Source organism: Triticum dicoccoides, chromosome 7B, assembly GCF_002162155.2.
Source record: "Triticum dicoccoides isolate Atlit2015 ecotype Zavitan chromosome 7B, WEW_v2.0, whole genome shotgun sequence".
Taxonomy (NCBI): domain Eukaryota; kingdom Viridiplantae; phylum Streptophyta; class Magnoliopsida; order Poales; family Poaceae; genus Triticum; species Triticum dicoccoides.
Genome location: NC_041393.1, coordinates 224,238,702 through 224,260,699, shown reverse-complemented (window position 1 = coordinate 224,260,699; position 21,998 = coordinate 224,238,702). Strand labels below are relative to the sequence as shown.

Genomic DNA, 21,998 nt, shown 5'->3' with positions numbered 1-21,998 from the left:
ATATATATATATATATATATATATATATATATATATATATATATATATATATATATATATATATATATATGAGCATGCATGTTCTATTATCTTGTTCGGGTAACATAGAGCCAAATGGCAAAAGGTTCAGACTTAAACCCAGAGTATTTTGAAACAGCTTGCATTTCTTTAATATCTTTAAGTTTGAACAATCATTTAGGTGCATGGTATCAATCACCTAAACAAATGAGCCATTCAGACACCATTTTCAACTTTTTAGGTGCATGAAGCGTACATCCATTCTCTTTTTTGCAGCAAAACTGGAATGTACCTTGAGTAATAGGTAGAAGAGATAAACTTTGTTTTCAAGGTACAAATATATTTGGTGTAGTATTTAGTCACAACAAATGCACATGTTATTTGGCTCACGATTATCAGTCCTCTCCAATCAGACCATAAAATAGAAATCAGGTTTTCGTGAATGATTAAATATACACACAAAGGCACATTATAAGGTTCAGGAGCGAGTGGGGAAGGTTCTTTCAGAGGAAGAAATGCAATTGATTATTTTTAAGTGGTTGGCTGACATGTTGACCTAGCATAGATCAAGCAATTCCATGACCATCTTAGTATCAAGACTAACTTGTGCATTCATGTCAGCAACACTCTGTTTTAGAAGGGAAATGCTTTCATCCAGTGAAACTTGTTGTCCAACCTGATACATAGCAGAGCCATAGTTTCAGTTAGTTTAGTCCTCTAGCACAACATAGGAGAAACAAATCAAGTCATTCAATCAAAAGTACCTTGGAGCCCTCTTTGGGGCTACGGGATGTCGAGCGCTCGTAGGAGACATGGATCGCGCCATCACAGTGCCCTTGACACATAAGATTTTAGCACCTGGGATATATAAAGAAAAATCAGAACAAAGGTGAATCTATTCTAATAGACATCGAGAGAGAGGGGGGGAGAAGGATTGAGAGAAACTTGCCTTGACATCAGCCATCCCTCCTGAACGCTACAGCTCCTTGTCCCTAATCAGACCAAAAATGATTCAGTATTGCCATAACTGAATCTATCAGAAAAATGAACCAATGTTTGGTAGTACTCCTAAGTTGGAGTAATCATGTAAGAACATGCTTGATCTCTTGCAATGGAACCTAGAGTTAATTACCTTAATACCAAAGTAAGCTGGGCCTTTCATTTTTTTACTTTTGTTCTACAATCATCAAAATGTAACAGAGCCGTAGCTCCACAAGCAAATAAAGCATTGAAACTATAAGGCCTTACAAACTAAGTAAGTACAATTCAAATGTAAATATGAAATGGTGTTGCATAAATTAACAAAGCGAACTGCAGTTCAGTACCAAACACTGTCTTTTAGTTCTGTGATGATCACATTATTAACAAAGACTGGACAAACAACATTCTGAGAAACTAAACCAACCATTTTCAAGACAAAGAAATCAAACTTACAACTTGTAAAACATCTTCGACACATAGTCATAGAGCAGAAATAAAGTTTTTACTTCTTACAGCCCTGGAGAACAAATATGGTCAGTAGCGAAGATCTACAAGCTCATCAATAGAAAATATTTGCTTTCTATAAGATAGAAGTAGAACCATGAGAGAATCTCTGCATATGGTAGACCCAAAAATTAAGGAGGCAGCAAATGGCATTAGATTCACACCTGAACCACTTGAAGAAATGATGGAACGGACATAACAAAACATAATAACAATCACCATCAGGCCCTAAACTGAACATGTCTGATGGGACAACATATTCTCTTTTTTACAGAATCAAGATTGTATAGTCAGCGCACTCCAATCGAACAATAATGTGCATCAAAGAAAACAAATATGTGGCAGACAAGTCGATCCTTGTCCCAGTGAGACGGAGGCATACCTCGACGGGAGAAAAATTGCACAGCCCAGCCACTCACTGTTGCTCATGCTCTGTCTTTGGTGAACCATTTGTATCCAATCTGCAAATCAAAGAATACAAAGGCCTCAATGACCACTTTAGATCAAATTGCATTGTTAGGGGCTACACAATTGATGAGACAAAGTGGCGCCCCTGCAGCCGATGCCCTCATCGATGTCACGAAGTGGGGCTGAGAGAGGATGCAGAGGCAAACCTGAACCTCGTCGAGCTTGCTGCTCCTGTTGCTCCGGTCGGTAACCCTCCCTCAAGCACCGACCCCATCCGCATCAGCTGCTCCACCCACCCCTGTTACTTCCGTCTGTAGCCTCTAACTCGCCATGGCCTTCTTCCCCTGCCTGGGAGATTCATGTGGGGGCGGCCATCATGGACGAGGGAGGGGACTGGTGCATGTGGTGATGAGGGAGAGAGGAGGAAGGAGAAGAAGGTGCGCCTGCGACGATGCTGTGAGGAGGAGGCGCCGTCGGGATGGGAAGCACTCATGGCCACCCCATCCCGCCACTTTCCTGTCCCCCACGACGGCGACCTGCGCGCGAGCGATGGGACGACGAGGAGGAAAAAGAGGTGAGGTGGTGGAGGTGGAGCAGTGGGCAGCAAGGCACCTAGGGCGGAGCCCGTGGCGACGAGGGCTGAGAGGGAGGGAGCGTGGTGGCGGACAGAGGGGGGAGGAAGGGAGGAGGAGCGTGGCGGCGGACAGAGGGGGGGAGGATGGGAGTAGGAGCGAGGAGTGAGGGGGCGTGTAGGCTGTGGATTGGGGCTAGGGTTCGCCGTTCGCGCGGTTGCCCAATGGGCTGTGCGCCAGAACAACGCTCACGACGCGGGCACGCGGCGCGTTAGGATCGGCTACGCGCACACCCAAAAAAAGGCAACCCAGCCAATCAGCTTCTGCCCGAGCCCACAGGTCATTCCCCGCTCAAAACTGCCCGCGCGGTGAAAACGGGAACCGTGGACTTCCAGTGAAGATCCAATGGCAGGCAGCAAAAAAAGACCGGATTGACCAAGATCTAACGGCCGACGAAGATCCAAATTGGGGGAGAACCAGGGAGATGAGTTGCCCAGCCACCTTATATGTTTAAATTTCTTTCTCCATTGACAGGTAGGGCCGCGTAGATAGATAAAGAACAAGAGCTGATGAGGTGCATGCGGACTGTTTGACTGGTCAACCAGACAAATACGAAGCTATACGCTGAGCCAGTGACCGTATAATCACCATATCTCGTATACAATGATCAAAGTGAGCTAGTATAAGACAAGTTCAATGACCGCCAATGCATTTTACTCGGTAATAAATGACCAAGATTAAAGGGGAATCCAAATTTGCTTTGTCTTCTGTCCTTGAGCTCTTAACAAACCAATGCACTATACAGTTGTCCGGCCACTCCACCCCAGAGCTCTCACCAAGCGTCGTTCATGCCACCGCGCCGCACACAAACCGGTAAGGCAGCGATGGCATCCCGCCGCGTCGAGTTCCTTGCCACCCACAACTGCACACAAAATGGTAGGGAAGCGATGGCATCCCGCCGTGCCAAGTTCATCGCCGCTCGTGAACTCACAACTATGTGGGAGGAATTTGAAAATGCCAAGGCCGAATGGGCGGTAGAGCAAGAGGCGGCCAAAGCCACACTGAGGGAGCGGAAAAGTCAGAAAGCACTCAAGAAAAGAGAGGCCTGCCGCCGCAAGAAAGAAAAGGACGCACGCGCTCCTGCGGAGAGGTCGGCGGAGATCCAAGCACGGTGGGGTGTCGCCGACAAAACCGGGAAGAAGAACGACGGCATCTGGCCAGCATGTGAGAAGTAGTAGTACTAGTAGTTAGTGTGTGTGTCTGTGTCTGAGTACGAACATGTACCAGTACCACTAGTTACTACCGTAGTTTTTAGAGCAAATTACCAGTACATTAGCCTAGACTAAATGGAAAAACTCCTATCCTATGCATCAAATGGCATCTCTTTCTCTATAGGAATTGAGATGCATGTCATCTCACTTCCTATGATTTTCATATTCCTATAAAATTTCTATCCTATGAACGAAAGGAGTTCTCTGTTGGAGTAACTACTGTAGCTAGCAGTACTGCTGGTACAGTAGTTTTCTTCAAGAAGCGGAATTCAACAAAGTCATGATGGTTCCTTCGTCCGAGCAACTTCAAAGTGGGAAGTGGGCCTGTGATTTGACGGCTCATTAGTCATTGTTAGTGCGGTGCGACGACCTAGGTGACTCTCCCTTGGAGTTCTGCGTGCATGGCAAGTGGACCAGGATGGTCGACATCCCACATGTTGGCGAACGGAAGTATTCTTTCCGATATCGAGGAGCAATGGAACCGCGTGGTATAGTATCACTGCTGATTGGTTCGCAAAAAAAATAGTATCACTGTTGATTTATAATTATTTTTTATTTCTGATGAATGCTAGCGTTTCAACTCTTACGACGAAGGGTGCCAAACACGGCACGTGCTAGATGTCCCACACGTCAGCGAAAGGAGTGGGACATGAACAGCATGGTAGAGCCCAGCGTAAAAAACAACATGGTAGAGCGTCTCCACTTCTTCCACTTCTGCGTCGGAGACCACACGTAGTAGTACTTAGTGGTATGAACGATACAAAGTGCGACCTGGAGTGAAAGACACATCTAGTTGGAAGGTCTCGGGGCATACAAGTAAACAAATATAAAAGTTAATATGTGCCTCCAACTAATATAGTAGTAGTAGAGTACTTAGGCACGTACTACATAACATCACCGTGCATTGCACGTACAACATTTAGTGGTAGTACGTAGTAAGAGACAAATGCCGCCCAAGAGTTCCCTTCTCAACCCACTTTTGGGTGTTTGGTAGAGTGTATGGAGGGTGCATGAGTCCACACTAGTTTAGCACAAATACACTAGAAGCATGCATGAAGAGAGCATGCATAAAGAGGGGTGTTGAGTTAAGCATGCATGAAGAGGGGTGTTGAGTTGAGCATGCATGAAGAGGGAACAACTACGCTGAGACGAGAACGCAACCAAACACACCCTATATGCCACGCAAGTTCATACCATTTGCGCCTTTCTACTTCACTTACTGCGCTACATTACTCAGGTTCGTACGTCCACTCCTGGGTAGATGTCCGTCTCATAGTTCCAGTACCACGTGTTCTTCATATAGATGGAACGATCCTTGCATAACACATGCACCTTGATGCTAGATGTCTCGCGTGTTGGCAAAAGGATGAACAAAGCTCACGTAAAAAATAGAGTGGAAGAACATAGATTCCGGACGACCGAGAAGGAGCAAGGAACCTCGTGGTGGAGCGTCTGCACTCATAATATTTAATATTATTCAGCGATATAAAATTAACCAATCATCTCCACAGTGGACTGGAAGAGTACGAAACACGGCAGCCCAGTGTAGTTACATCATACTAGTACATGGCTAACCCACGCTATCACCATATTTCTTGGCTTCCGTGCGACACCTATCTCTAGTAATCCAGCAGCCTGTATCGCTTCTCCCTCCTCGTCTCTATCAAAGTGCGGCGGGCTAGCATTTTTGCCGTCTATTGAGGTCGGTTAACTCATCACATGTTAGCGACATGCCAAGAGCATTCTAAAAAAAATTCCTTTCACGTTCCGTTTTCAAAAATAAAAAAATCCTTTCACGTACCAATTTGCCTGTATGCTTTGAGCAACTTGCATGTCCTATACTGCTCCTGTTTGATACTCTAACTTAGCTAGAGGTTAGACTAACTCATGACTAAGCCTGAACTAACTGTAGCCAAAGAGGTGTTTGGGTGACAGGGTTAGATTGACAATAAATGCACTTGATGGAGGGAGAAAAGTGATTTTTCAGTGGTCCCAATGAGAACTATCTCCAGTTAGCACCTCTTGGGTGGGATAGTTTTTTTTGGTTGGTTCGGTGCAACTTGCTCCAATTTAAACCCTCATGCTTGGATACTTTAGGGCTATTTGAGCCCCAACTAGCTAAACTAACTCTAATCCATGGATCAAAACAGGGCCTGTGGCTAGTCTCGATGCAGAGCAGTCGCGTGCACGGGAAGCGGCGCTCTCTCGGCCGTCGCACCACTTCAAAGGCGGCGCCAGTGAGAGGTCGCCTCCGCTCTGGCCGTGCTTTAATGCGGCACTGACGCTCCATGGCGACGCTCACCATTTCACGCGGGAAGCGCGCGCTGGCAAGGGAGTATAGGTTTTGAACCATTTCAGGTGTAGTACTGGTAGTTTGCAAAACCACTCAATTATTGCACTCAGTTTCCTAAGAAATTGTAGTAAAAAAACATTACTCCACAGCCCGCTTCCCTTCTCCTTCCTCTTCCACCGCCCGCGCACGTCCGCGGGAAGCGACCGGTCAACCCTTATATAGGAGTGCTAGCACAAAAAGATGCATGCATGACCACTAAAATTTCCATATTAAAGCGCGGCTCCGGCGGGAGTATGGCGTATGTTGTTACCTTTGGCCGGGCCATGGCTACCGGGCGACGGCGACCAGAGAAGAGGCGGCGGGAGGGGAATGAATGCAGCTACTGTTTGGATTCGCCTTCCGGCTTAAATAAATGCGCAACATCACGTGTACCCGCGGGTGCACAAATTGTAACATACGTGTCTGCTTAAGTGGGCGTGACGTAACTGGTGTGTGTGTGAGAGAGAGAGATTCTGAGAGACAGAGTGCGTGTGTGCGACTCTACTCTTCGGACATGTACTCAACCTTTTGCATCGGGATATAAGTATAATGGTATTTTACTTTAGCTAGTGATTTACATGGCCATGTTAACATGGTTGTGTCAAAAAAATGTCACTTCCTTCTCGTGATTTGCGTTATATAATTACAAGCAAGATTCTCGTGCATTGCACGGAACATCAATATGCATTATTTTACAAAACACCTGTTGTGATTGACCCATGCAGGAGTAATCCCATGTGTAAAAACTAATGATATCTCGAGAATTTTATCGGAAAACTGGTATCTCGAGAATGTCATCAAAAAAATGAAAGATGAGAGATAAGGCGAGAAGGAGTGGAGCATGGTGGTGACTGGTGGTCGGAATGGGCGGAGGCATGGGGATGGACGGCGCCGGCAGGCGGCAGCGGCCACCATGCATGCTAGATTGTTCCAGAGACTTATTCCTTTTTTAATTGCTGAGCAATGAGGTTGTGGGAGATAATGATGTGGAGAGAGGTGCGGGTATCTTTGGTAAAATTATCATAGTTTGCTTTCTATCCGTCAGATATAGATCATATGGTGTGTATTACAAGATGGCAGGCACACCATCATCGCCAACTCATTTTTTTATAAGGGTATAGATGATAAGTTTGCTGACTACTAAAGTAAAGTGGAATTTGTCCATGTTATGCAAGTAAATAAAGGTGATTGTTTATCATACGGGAAAGGTTGGATGAAGGGTGGTAGGAACAAATGCTCTGCCTAGAGCATGTGTGTGTGAGATGGAGTCTTAGTGTGTGTGTGTGTGTTGGGTGTGTGTGTGTGTGAGATAGAGAGAGAGATGGATTCTTAGTGTGTGTGTGGGGGGGGGGTGCGTGCGTGCGTGTGTGTAAGTGTGCATGGCTTCGTCATAGAGAGGTGATGTGTATGGCAAAGGCCACCAACGATGGGGTGCGAGAGAGAAAATGCCCGTAGAGAGGGAAGAGAAGGTGTGTGCGCGTGAGAGGAGTCGATATCTAGAGAACGTGTTTGTTCGAGAGACACCGAGGAAGACTACTATATATCGATGGTGCATGTAGGCGGGAATTAAACAAAGTGATGGTCTTATTGGTTTCGGGGATATAGGGGAAGAGTGAGAGGCGGGGGGGGGGGTAGCTAGAAGGAGATTGTTAAGTTTGAGTGTGTGTTTTACCCATCCAGGCGGAAGTTACGTGCACAAAAGAGGAGAACGATTCGATGTGGCGTTAGGATTGAGGGTAATTAACTACGTATGGTGACATAGAGACCTTGAACGTGCATGTGTGAGAGGTATACATGTATACGTGGGATGTGTGTGTGTGTGCGCGCACGCATGATCGAGATAAAAGAAAGAAGACGTAAGTCATAAGATCAACGACATGGGAGAGACGGATCGGTATGACAATATGCATGCATGTGAGAATCCAGGGAAGAAGGCCCGACAATTGAGCATGTGTTTTTGTCTTTAAGAAATAGTGGCGTGGGCTGGAGCATGCATCTATGGCGAGCAGAGGGAGTGAGTCACAACGATTGTGCAAAAGAGATCAACCTATAAATGCATATGTATGGAGAGACATATATAGTGTGGGTGATAGGAAACAAGACTTCGTGCGAGAAAGAAATGTTGACGGAGAAACTACAGATAGATTCAGAGATGGAGATGCTAGCTAGAGGGACATCCGCTAGTTTGGGTGTTGGAGATGACCGCTGGGTGGTTCAGAGGGTGAAGTTATATATGTGTGTGAGAGGGCACTTGACTGCATGTAGAGAGAAACATATGTAGTGTGTGTGATAGGAATCAAGAGTGAGGGCGAGAAAGAAGGTTGATGGAGAAACAGATAAATAGAAAGATAAAGATGCTAGCTAGTGTGCAATAGAGATAGGAGTTGAGTGGATCAGAAGGCTGAGTTATGTGTGTGGGTGTGAGAGAGATAGAGAGAGGGTGCATGTGATTCACATACAAACAGATATTAGAGAGAAATGAGATCCCGAGAGACGGAGTTTTGTTTCTGCGAGAGAGAAAGATATTTCACAACGAGAGTTATAGCTAGAGAGACATACGAGGGAACGCAAGATATATCTAGGGAGAGAGAGTGTGTGTGAGCGGCATACAAGAGAACAATGGAGAAATATGAGACCATGGGAGACAGAGTTTGTGTTTGTGTGTGAGAAAGAGATATTTAAGAGGAAGAGTCGTAGGTTCTCATATCTAAGGAGCGAAAGACATTTCTGTATGAGGGGTGCGCGAGTGGCACACATGGGAATAGTAGAGAGAAATGAGACCCCGGGAGACAAAGTTTTATGTTTGTGTGAGAGAAAGAGATTCCACATGGAGAATCATAGTTAGAGACACATAGCAGGGAGCGACATATACTTAGAGAGAGATAGAGTGATGAAGGTCGAGGGAGAGAGTACCATCAGTGTGTTACGAAGATAAAAGATCATTGTCGACATACAGGTAGCACGAGAGATACCTAAGAGACGATGAACGCGTATAGGTCCAGAGAGATAGTCCTATATAAGCATGAGTGATAGCTATATGAGACGAATATCTAGATTAAAGGGGATTCAAATATTTAAACTGGAGATCACGACATCGATAATATCATAACGCAAATTGGTGTATCAAACATGCATATTCATTTGAATTTGGGCACACGTGTAATGTTATATAGTTTATCAATATTGGTGATCCATAGATTCTTTAATTACAAACAATGCATGGTTTATATGCAATTAATGTCTAAGCGGGATTACACTATATGTTGCATGTGTGAAACACATTATACATGTTTGAGAAGTAAAAAATCCGCATGAAACACACATTAATTGGAGACAGTTAGCGAGGAATGCATACTTTGGATTTCAACATAAAGTGGTTTCAAATATTTGAAAGTCCAAATTGATGGATACAACCTTATGAATCTAAGATCATGCCATATGTAAACCATATTTATGTATAAATGGTGTTGTGCTTTTGAAAGTATATATAAAAAATGATGTATATAGAATGTAATTCCAATTGAAAATGGATCCCGCCCGAAAAAAATAGAATACAAATGGGATTCGAATTGAGTTGGCACGAGCGTAAACGTGCACTGTGCAAAACTTGAACGAAGCGGGGAAAGTCACAGTAACCGTCCGAAGCCAAAATATGCGACATGGAAGCCTATCCCTGCCACGCAAAGCAAATCTGCTGGATTTCTATAGGTTTCGATAGGGGTAGGTTTGTAATTTCACCCAAATGTGATGTAACCGCCTCTCACCCGGATTCATACACGGTGGGCGCCAAAACACAGTGTGTCCTCGGCCGAAATCGACTCCCTCCCGGATTCATATTCATATACACGGTGGGCGCCGAAAACAAACTCTCGTCGGCAAATATTAGGTGTATGCGAGATTACCGTCCTATCCCCAACCGACTAATGTTGCTGTGATGTAGTAGAAATTTGAAACGGGGGCTAAGTTTGTAAATTTCCTCGCATTTGAGGGAAGCGCGCCCTGAATACATGTACTTCGTGGGCGCCAAAACACCCTCTCCACCCCACCCTCCTCCGTCCGCCGCCGCCCACCACCCCATCCACCGCCGTCCTCCTCCACCATGCCGGAGCTGATACGCCGACGCCGACGTCTATTACAAGAGATCGACCTCTCTCATCCACGGCTTCGGACCGGGATCCTTGCATCCCGTCCTCTCGCTTCACCCCTCCATCGTCCACCTTGCCGACGCCGCTCCTACGACCGTCTCATCCACCGCGCCCCGCCGCCACTGTCTACCCTCCTAGATCTGGTTCCACGCCGCCGACAGCCATCGCTACCGCAGCACTGTCAAATTCTCAGCAGATGCGTACATGGCGCCGCACCAGAGGCGGTACTCTTTCGTATCTTCTCAACTTATTTATCGCAGCAAGAAAATAGATCACCACTGCTTTACTATGATTTCTTGTCTTGGTTGCGAAGTTGCCTTTGTCCGGTTTGCACCTTCAGATCCGCCATGGCACGCTCAACACTATACTCCCAATGCTTATGGTTTTCTCCTTTTATATTCCACACTAGTTAAATCACAATAGACTAAATTTTTAGAGCTCGCTGGAGTTCGCCGGTGTGAACGAAGGGGCTCGGGTGGTTGTGGGGCCTCGCCGAACGAAGAAAACTCGACGCGGGTGGGGGTTGGGGTGGGGGTGGCGGAGGAACACGGGCGGTGGGTGCCGGTGGTCCGGCCGGTGGCCCGTGCGGTGTTCTGTATGGGAAGAATTAGAGACGAGGAAGAAGATGGGTTAGGAGACGTAGGATCTTCATCCAACTGCCTGAAATGGTCGAGAGATAGCTGGGAGTTGCATTCTTAATGCGCTCTGGTTCATCATGTATGGGCACCACGCAACCAACATTTTATTATCCAAAATCTGCTTGCTCTTATTTACCATGCTCCTCTTCCATTCTTCTTTAATATGTACTCTCTCCGTTCCTAAATACAAGTCTTTGTATAGATTCCACCATGGACTACATATGGAGCAAAATGAGTGAATCTACACTCTAAAATGTATCTGGATACATCTGTATGTGATCCATAGTGGAAATCTCTACCAAGACTTATATTTTGGAACGGAGGGAGTTTGATAGTAGTACATTATGTTCCTTGTACTAAAGATGAGCAGGGACATTTGCAGTGTAGAGGTCTATACGGTCGGTTGTGGTGGACACTTTGAGCCTCTTTGATTTGTAGGATCTTGTAAACATAGGAATAGGATTTGTATTGGCCTGCCCACTTGAATCCTATAAGAACAACAAGGAAATGCGGGGAGCTGTGTCGCCTTTGAGAGTTACACTGATATTAACAGTACCGCACCTTCACTTGAAGAGAGCTGGTATCCGAAGCCTTTCTAGCCGTACCGGCAAACTAGCACATATATTCCAGCAAGTTCCACTTTGCTGATTTTACTCTGATGCTTAAGGTTTTCCCGTTATATCTACACTATGATCTATGTAGCTGCTTTGTGTCGCACTAGCAGCAGTCCACTCTTGAAGCTAAACACTGCAATGACTCACAAATTGGCACCAAGGCATTGGGTGCCATTTTGGATGCAATGAAACTCATAGGCTCCCCACCTATTGACTCTTGTTCAGAATATGATCCTAATGACTCTTTTTCAAAATTGCCACATATAGAGAGAGAACATGGAATTGCATTTCTTTGGGCGATGTGATTCATCATGAGTGGGCAACCAACATTGTATGCAATGAAGTGGAACCTCAAGAATATGCTTCCTCTTCTGTTCTTTAACATGTTCCTCTTTGTTTATTCTGTAGTTAGTACGTACAGTATGTTCCTTGTCAGGAAGGGGCGCAGGGACATCTACAGTCAACAGCTGATAGAGCTGGCCTGTACGTGATCGATAGGCTTTCAATTACTAACGACAATACAACACCGTATTTTCAAGCCAGTTCCACTTTCCCGATTTATATATCATGGTTATGGTGTACCCCTGTTATGTACACTATGATCTGCCTAGTTGCTGTGTGCTCTTGTTATCATGGTTTGGCAATAAACTCTCTATACAGTATATTATGAACCTGTCATCTGCCAGCTATCCTTACTTCTCGAGCCTATTTTTTTGTGTACTTGTGCCAGATTATATAAATGCACACACCATATTACAGCACACATGAGCTCTCTCATCAGAATCCAGTGATAGCACACAAGTGTTTACAGGGCGCCCCTATATTAGAATATCATCTGCATTACAAAGATAATCTCACAACTATTTATGTTTTCATGGTTCTCAGATATTATATGCAATTACAGTGAATATCAGAATCCGCGCATCAGAAGAATATTGTGGAACACTGCAATGACTTACAAAATTGGCACCAAGGCATTGAGTGCCATTCCGGAAGCAATGAAACACATACGCTCCCCACCTGTTGATTCTTGTTCAGAATATCATCCTAATGAATATTCTAACCTTGAGGAGTCAAAGGTAGATGGCCTGTCCTGTTCACCCATCAAGGTGCCTGTTCTATTTTGGCAAGGTTTTATTGATTGCGCATATCTTGCATATGTTGTCTTGCATTTCTTCTACTTTGTTGCACCGCCATCTGCTTAGTTTACTCATCATATAACTCGAGATGCCATGCCCATCCATTATCAATACATATTCCATCTGTCATCATACCATGTTTTTCCACTCAAATGCTGTTCTTGTGCATCAAACATCAAAAAGGAAGAGGGTGATTGCCGAACCCGAAGGAGCACCAGCAAAGTCCTTGGAAAACGTGGTGGTGCCGGAGAAATCAGACAACGCCCCACTTATATTGACTGTACAACCAGTGACACAAGACGTAGGACCAACTCCAGCAGACTATACCCATACTTCACTGGCCACACCACTAGCCCCACCACACAGGACCTGCACTCCAGCAAAAGGTATACTGATTTCATTTTCCATAGCACCAGCCGTACCACAGAAAAATCCCACTCCAGCAAAAAGTACAACAAGTCCACCGGCTGAAGACCTATCCCAACTGCAGAGACGGCCAATTCCTGCAGATTGGAACCCCATTCCATTTATTCCCAGTTTAAAAGACAATGCTTTCAATGTTGTTAGGTACTACGTGCATATATTCCCATCATGGGAAGATTATAGTGAAGACAAACACCATTTTCACATCTTCCTGTCCAACTTACGTGTAAGTGCTATTATTCATGGTTATTATTTTCCTGTTTTCTGCTGATCGAACACATCAATGATTTACGTTACATTGTTGTAACTAGGCGAGGGTCAATCTGGATAATCATGACGAGCAAAGCTTGCTTGTGCTTTTCAAGGAAGCATTGCAGCAGTATCGGTGTTACCTGAGGAAATCACACTTTGATGGCAAGTCTATAAACGAATTTCCGGTGAAGTCTCCTGTGCTAAATTTAGAAGACATTGAATGGAAAAACCTTGTTATGCACTGGTCTCGTTACCAGGATGAGGTACTGTCTATGAAATCACATGACAATTTGAACTTCTACTTTTCCGCATGTGCTTTACGGATCTTTTTTGCAGGAAATCTGCTCGAAGAAGAATTCCGGTTTGAAAAGAACGACAGGATATCGCAAATATGCTGCCCGCTGCTTTGCTCTTGTTAGTACCTGTTGTCCTGTATCACTGTACTTGCATACATACCTGGTTCATTATGTGACAACAGTATGCATGATAGCTTGCTTATCAATTGTTCGCTCCAAATTATCTGATTTGTATGAAGGGTTACATTAGAGTAGAATATATATATCCAATGCCAATGATTTTTTTTAGCTCTGCATTGTTCTTGTAAGTACATGCTGTCCTTTATTAGTGTACTTATATTGACAGGTAGTGTTCATGTACCATCACTTTGCAGCTTATTTTCCTTTGCCCTCCATTTTCTACACATCAGATCTATATTTACTCTTACCATAAGGTTGGTACTGAAGAAGTTTAGCTGTGCATTGCTCTTGGCTTGTGCCTTTTGCCTGTATCGCTGCACATACATTCATAGCTACTTGGTTATGTAGCATCACTCTTCATCTTATCTTAAATATTCTCCATTTTTTCGTATATTATCACATCTATATATACTCTTAACAAAATGTAGAATAAAGGCAATGCTTATGAAGAAGATTCTGTGGTAAACTTGTTGAATTGCCCCCCATCAGCATGGACAAGGGCTTTATAGAGCCTGTCTTCACCAGTAGTGTAAGTTTGTCCTTCTCAAGCCTTCAAACTTTGTTGTGTATATTTGGTTAGGCATGAATGCAACATCTGTTTATTTTTGGTGTTTGCATCAAATTGCATGTTTAAAGTTTATTATGTACTCCCTTCGTTCCTAAATATAAGTCTTTCTAGAGATTTCAATATGCACTACATTCGGAACAAAACGAGTGAATCTACACTCTAAACTATGTCTATATACATCTGTATGTAGTTCATATTAAAATCTCTAAAAGACTTATATTTAGGAACGGAGGGAGTAGTTCATAAACAAAAGTTTGTCCGTCTCAATTTAAGTTTTCAGTTGTACAACCAAGTTCCTTCTTCATACCATGTAAATTAAACTATACAGAGCAAGTGATCTTCTTTTGCACTGCATGTATGCTTCTCTTCTTCATCGATAATCCAGTGGTGTGGTGAACCTACCCACTACAGCACAATGTCATATTCTGCAATGTCTTAACTATGAACAATGTCATATCATTCTACTATTATTTAAACCGTCTCTTTATTTGCCAATCTGAAATGGGACAAATTGACAGCACACTAACCATTGATACTTATGAGTTCTTGATCTGTAATACAGTGGTGTCGTGAAGCTGCCAACTCCTTCACAATGTCATTTCCTGCCATGTCTTGACCTGAACAATACCATATTGTGTTAATGCATTTTTAAACTATGTCACTTTATTCGTCAGTAAGAAATGTGATGAATTGTCAGCACTGGTACTTTTATGTGCAAAACCTGTCATCTGTCTGCTTGTTTATCTTTCAGAGTGAGGAAGTTATAAGTGTTAAACAAGCGCAGTCTCATCATCTTGCTCAGGTGCTTGCGCTGCAGCTCGCCAGCAGGGATAACCTTTCTTGAACTCTATTGAAGTGTTGTCGGTTTTGTATATTATTTTGTCGGCGTGTTTATTTGCACTGGTGGCGATCTTTGATGCCCAGTGTATGTAATCTGCTGTTTGCTTGTGCTTTCTAATCATAATGGCGAACTTTGATGCCCAGTGGATGTAATATGCCGTAATTTATTTATTGTATAGTCTAGGTTTTTTCTTATTCACGATGCTGCAGTTATTTTACTGTATATATATATCCTGTCTTCGCAGTAAAGTGGCCGAACCATAAAATTACGGTACATAATCGGGCCGTCATGCAATCACGATGTATGATCCGCATCATGGGCCCCTTCAAACTGGCCCACTAGTAGATTCAAGCCTTTAATAGGCCGAGTAACCCCCGTCCCTCTTTTCGCAAGAAAACTCAATGGGCTTTTAGGAGGCTGAGAAGTAGGTTGGGCCTGAAACGTGCCGAACAGCTCACGGGCCGACAGCAGCCCGAATTGGACCCTGGCCCATGATTGTGAGAATCAAATCACGGGCTTTTAACAGGCCAAAATTCGCTCGGTCCTTGTTTGGCCCAATCAGATATCGGCTGCGAGCAGGCCGGATGCAAACTGGGCCGTAGTTAGGCCCAACTATATGACAGGCTTTTAACAGGCCGAAATTAATATAGGGCCGAAATGTTAAATGGTCCCTTAATATGCCGAAACTAATATTAGGCCGATTTACTAAATGGGCCTTTAGCAAGTGGGCCAAAAAGCATAGCGTCCAGTTAATGGGCCGAATCTGATATGGGCCATAATTGAGGCCGAAGCCTCTTAAAGGGCCGGACCTGATCTGGGCCGTGATTTGGCCCAGAACGTGGGAAGCTTTTAACGGGCCGGATCTCATATGGGCCATTATTAAGCCCGGAACGTGGCAGGCCATTAATGGACTGGATCAAATATGGGCCGGCATTTGGCCCAAAACATGGCAGCCAGTTAATGGGCCGGCCTACTAGGGTCCTCAAAATCTTGTGGGCCTATAGCTGGGGCTCATTAGTGTCGGCGAAATCTCGTGGGCCTTTAGTTGGGCCGGCCCATTATGATCTGCAAGAATTTTGTGGGCCTTTACCTGGGCCGGCCCGTTATGGCACACAAAAATCTTGTGGGCCTTTACCTGGGCCGGCCCATTATGGGCCGCGAAATCTTGTGGGCCTTTAGCTGGGCCAGCCCATTATGGTCCGCAAAATCTCGTGGGCGTTTAGCTGGGCCGGCCCATTATGGTCCGCAAAATCTTGTGGGCCCTTAGTTGGGCCGGCCCATTTAAACTCGATGGGCCGGGCCACGTATTGACGTATCATAGGCGCCTTCTGTCCAATGAGTGGATGACATCTGTCCCAACGATGAGCTGACACGTGTTTCCTCCAGCCAATGATGATTTTACACGTGGAAAATCCCCATTGGTCGGGGCTGTTAACGGGTTATCGGATCCAAAACCCAACCCGATAGCTTAACGACGTTCCGTTACGGTGGATGCCATGTGTCGGTCACCCTTGACGAAAGCACTTCTGTGACACGCGATTTATCATCATGGAAGTGGACACTTCCGTGATGATAATTTTGGTAATTTCATGGAACACTTCTACGACAGCACAAGTATGACTATCTTGATTCTGTCATAAATTTGTCATGGATGTACATGCATGACAGAAAACGCGACCTACTGTGACAAACACGTATCATCACGGAAGTGTATTTTTTTTGTAGTGAAAGGAGGGGAGGAGGAGGCCGGCCGGCCACAAGGGGCGCGCCCAAAGGGGGGAATCCTACTCCAAGTAGGAATAGGTTCCCCCCTTTCCTAGTCCAACTAGGAGAAGAAGGAAGGAGAGGGAGAGGGAGAGGGAAAGAGGGGCCGCACCCCCTCCCCTTATCCTATTCGGACTCCCCTTGGGGGGGCGCCACCTCTTGGCTGTGGCCCTCTCTCTCCCCTAAGGCCCACTAAGGCCCATAACTTCCCGCGGGGGGAGGGGGGTTCCAGTAACCCTCCGGCACTCCAGTTTTATCTGAAACTATCTGGAACATTTCCGGTGTCCGAATAACATGGTCCAATATATCAATCTTTATGTCTCGACCATTTCGAGACTCCTCGTCATGTCCGTGTTCTCATCTGGAACTCCGAACAACCTTCGGTACATCAAATCACATAACTCATAATACAAATTGCCATGGAACGTTAAGCGTGCAGACCCTACAGGTTCGAGAACTATGTAGACCTGACCGAGACACATCTCCGGTCAATAACCAATAGCGGAACCTGGATGCTCATATTGGCTCCTACATATTCTACGAAGATCTTTATCGGTCAAACCGCATAACAACATACGTTGTTCCCTTTGTCATCGGTATGTTACTTGCCCGAGATTCCATCATCGGTATCATCATACCTAGTTCAATTTCGTTACCGGCAAGTCTCTTTACTCGTTCCTTAATGCATCACCCCGTGATTAAATCATTAGTCACATTGCTTGCAAGGCTTATAGTGATGAGCAATATCGAGAGGGCCCAGAGATACCTCTTCGAAATACGGAGTGACAAATCCTAATCTTGATCTATGACAACTCAACAAACACCATCGGAGACACCTGTAGAGCATCTTTATAATGACTCAGTTACATTGTGACGTTTGATAGCACACTAAGTGTTCCTTCGGTATTCAGGAGTTGCATAATCTCATAGTCATAGGAACATGTATAAGTCATGAAGAAGGCAATAGCAATAAACTAAACGATTATAGTGCTAAGCTAACGGATGGGTCTAGTCCATCACATCATTCTCTAATGATGTGATCCCGTTCATCAAATGACAACATATTTCTATGGCTAGGAAATTTAACCATCTTTGATTAACGAGCTAGTCAAGTAGAGGCACACTAGGGACGCTCTGTTTGTCTATGTAGTCACACATGTACTAAGTTTCCGGTTAATACAATTCTTGCATGAATAATAAACATTTATCATGATATAAGGAAATATAAATAACAACTTTATTATTTCCTCTAGGGCATATTTCCTTCAAAACACTAATTAAAACACAAAACCAAATCTAACCAGAGGCTAGATGATTTATTCAAAGCAAAACAGGACTAAAAAGCAAGAACAAAAATAAAATTGGGTTGCCTCCCAACAAGCGCTATTGTTTAACGCCCTTAGCTAGGCGTAAAACATGAATAGATCTAAGTATTATGATATTTGGTATGCAGTCCATAAGTGGATCTCATAATAGATTCATAAGGCAATTTAATTTTCTTTCTTGGAAAGTGTCCCATGCCTTCCCTTAATGGAAATTGAAATCTAATGTTTCCTTCTTTCATATCAACAATTGCACCAATTGTTCTAGGGAAAGGTCTACAAAGAATATTAGGAAATGTAGGATTGCAATCTATATCGAGAACAATGAAATCTATGGGCACATAATTCCAATTTGCAACAATGAGAACATCATTAATTCTTCCCATAGGTTTCTTAATAGTGGAATCCGCAAGATGCAAATTTAAGGAATAATCATCAAATTCACGGAAATCTAACACATCACATAAAGTTTTCGAAATCGTGGAAACACTAGCACCCAAATCACACAATGCATAGCATTCATAATCTTTAATCTTAATCTTAATAGTAGGTTCCCACTCATCATAAAGTTTTCTAGGAATAGAAACTTCCAAATTAAGCTTTTCTATATAAGATTGCATCATAACATCAACGATGTGTTTAGTAAAGGCTTTATTTTGATTATAAGCATGAGGAGAATTCAACATGGATTGCAACAAGGAAATACAATCTATCAAGGAACAATTATCATAATTAAAGTACTTGAAATCCAAAATAGTGGGTTCATTGCTATCTAAAGTTTTGACCTCTCCAATCCCACTTTTATCAATTTTTGCATTAAGATCTAAAAACTCTGAATCATTGGGACACCTTCTAACTATAGTTGACTCATCTCCAGTCCATCTTTATCAAGATTTACATTGGAAAACGAAGATTCAATAGGAGTCACATTAATCACTTTAAGGTCTTCATCATTATTTTCACGGAAACTAGAAGAACACGCTTTAATAAAACCAATCTTTCTTAGCACGTATCTTAGCGGTTCTTTCTTTTCACTCATCAATGGAAATTCTCATGGCTTTGAGAGACTCATAGATATCATGCTTAGGTGGAATAAATCTAAGTTTCAAAGAATCCGCATCAAGAGAAATTATGTCCATGTTCCTAGCCAAATCATCAATCTTAAGCAATTTTTCTTCAATCAAAGCATTGCATTCTTTTGCGAACTAATAAATTCTTTAACACTATTCTCAAATTCAAAGGGCATCTTATTATAATTTCCACAGTAATTGTTGTAGGAATTACCATAATTATTAGAGGAATTACTAGGAAACAACCTAGGATTAAAATTACCTCTATATGTGTTATTACCAAAATTGTTCCTACCAACAAAATTCACACCCATAGATTCATTATTATTTTCAATCAAAGTAGACAAAGGCACATCATTAGGATCAATAGGAGCACTCTTGCTAGCAAACATTTTCATAAGCTCATCCATCTTTCCACTCAAAACATTTATTTCTTCAATCGCATGCACTTTTTTACTAGTGGAAGATCTTTCGGTATGCCATTAAGAATAGTTAACCATAATATTATCTAGGAGTTTAGTAGCTTCTCCTAAAGTAATTTTCATAAAAGTGCCTCCCTTGGCTGATCTAAAAGATTTCTGTAAGCAAAATTCAATCCTGTCCCAAGATTGTGCAACATGTTGATGGTCAAATTGCTTAAAATTCATAATATTGTTCCTAAGGGAGATGATCTTAGCGGGAGGAAAATACTTGGAAATAAAAGCATCTTTACACTTGTTCCATGAATCAATACTATTTTTAGGCAAAGATGAAAACCAAGTTTTAGCGTGTCGATGCAACAAACCCCGGGTCTATTGCCCAACTGTGCACTGGCACGAAATCAGGATTGAAGCATCAACTTAAGTCAAAGATTGAAGGACCAAGAGACTAGAAGAGCCAACATGCACCTCAGAGAGACCAAGACCAAGCCATAGGAGTAAGATATCAGCAAAGAAAGGTCCTCCCTTGCTAGGCAAGCGAGCCCGGCAAGGGGAGAGGCTGCCACCAGAAGCAAGCAGCCAAGACTCCCCAGCAGAGCTTGTCTGGGCTCGCGGGGGTTGAACTGCCCCGCCAACCACTCAAGCACAACCCGCGTTGTCAATCAGTGCGGTGTCAAACCGCAAGATGATTAAGTGGCAGCCATTCGCCACATGGCGGCCATTTCCTATGGAAGAAACCCACAAGTGACACCCGTCCTACGACGTGTTAAGAAAACAGACGCGAAGCTGGCAAGATAGCCCGGCAGGCCTTGCCGGGCGACCAGTGACATGACACTAAGTGGCACATTTAATGCACCCTATCAGCCCGCAGAGTTGGGTATGATAGCACTGTTTGCTATTATATCAGTGGATAATGACCACTTTGCCACTCTGGTGACCCCTTAATCTATAAAAGGAGGCCCATGGCACTCGTAGAAAGGGTTAGAAGCTTGAGGAACCCACGCCACCACACGCGTGTAGTCGCTGCGGCCCCAAGGCAATCCTTGCTGGGCACGTGTACTACGCACAACCACATCCATTCCACCATCAATCCACCTAAGCAGGAGTAGGGTCTTACGCCTCGCGGCAACCTGAACCTGGGTAAATTGCTCGTGTGCTCTCTGTCGTGCTGCCGTGCGCTGATCTGCTCTTTGTGCAATGCAACGTCCCCTCCCCCCGCCGAACCAGGAAGGGGCCGCCCGGTCCCATTGGTGTCCGCAGATATCCCCCAACATCGTTGGCGCACCGGGTAGGGGGCTCGCTTGCGCGAACCTGAAAGCATGCACAGATCGTCATCTTCATCTTCGACGATGCCATCGACCATGGCGCCCAAGAAGAAGAAGTCCAGCCCTTCGGCCCAGCCGTCCACCTCGAAGGTTCCACCGCCCACAGCCTCAAATGTTGCGGGGGATGCGGAGATAAGCGAAGACGTGAGCGTTGCTAGGGGTGTGGCAGGAGCAGGCGGCGCCATCGGCATCCCCCCCTCGCGGCCGACACGGGGGCTGGAGGCGTCGGAGGAGAACAGCATCAGCATCGTCTCGACTGCTGTGCTCCATAGGGCGCGGACGAGAGGGTCACTAGACTTGCACCCCTCCTCCCGCCGGCGGGCTAGCCATAGCAACGGCGCTTGGTCTGGGGCGAGCCATCACCCTCTGGTCACCCCTACTACGGGAGTAGTCATGGTGCATGCGCCTCTTCCCGGATGAGCCGACCCGACCACTATGCCTGACGGAGCCGCGAGCCCTCGAGCACCATTGTCGCACGACCCCGCTACTCAGGTGGTCGTCCCGCAGCAGCGCGGGTGCGCCTCTGCCGCCATCGCTGCCGCAGGCACTGTCAGGAGCCCGGCAACGGTGCGGTCGACGTCATCAACGTCCTTGCCAAGCACAACCACGGAGGCTATGGCGCGAGCTTGGCTACTATTGAGGTTTCCACCGGCAGCCGAGCAGATGGATGAATGACGTGCCACCATCCAGAGCATGCGCGGTTTTGCCGAGGCTGGGGGCTCGCGACGAGCTGGCCCACCACGACCTCCCCAAGCAACTGCGACCACATGCACTGCTGACCGACTGGAAGGGGCTATCCCCACACTACAGTCCCCGCCACGGCAGCCGTTGTGGGCGCCGCAAAATCAAGACCCTGAGGACGTCTCGATGGCCTCTTCCGACCCTCGAGCACGTCCGGGCCAACGCTGAACCTCGG

The 21,998-nt window shown here is 44.9% G+C and overlaps 1 long non-coding RNA gene across 1 annotated transcript; it reads right to left on the bottom strand.

Moving 5' to 3' along the window:
- Positions 1–440: 440 nt before the first annotated feature.
- Positions 441–879, bottom strand: LOC119338307. The gene is made up of 2 exons (XR_005163910.1): positions 783–879; positions 441–694 (listed from the first exon to the last, which is right to left on the bottom strand). It is a non-coding gene; the product is annotated as an uncharacterized LOC119338307 (long non-coding RNA).
- Positions 880–21,998: the final 21,119 nt, after the last annotated feature.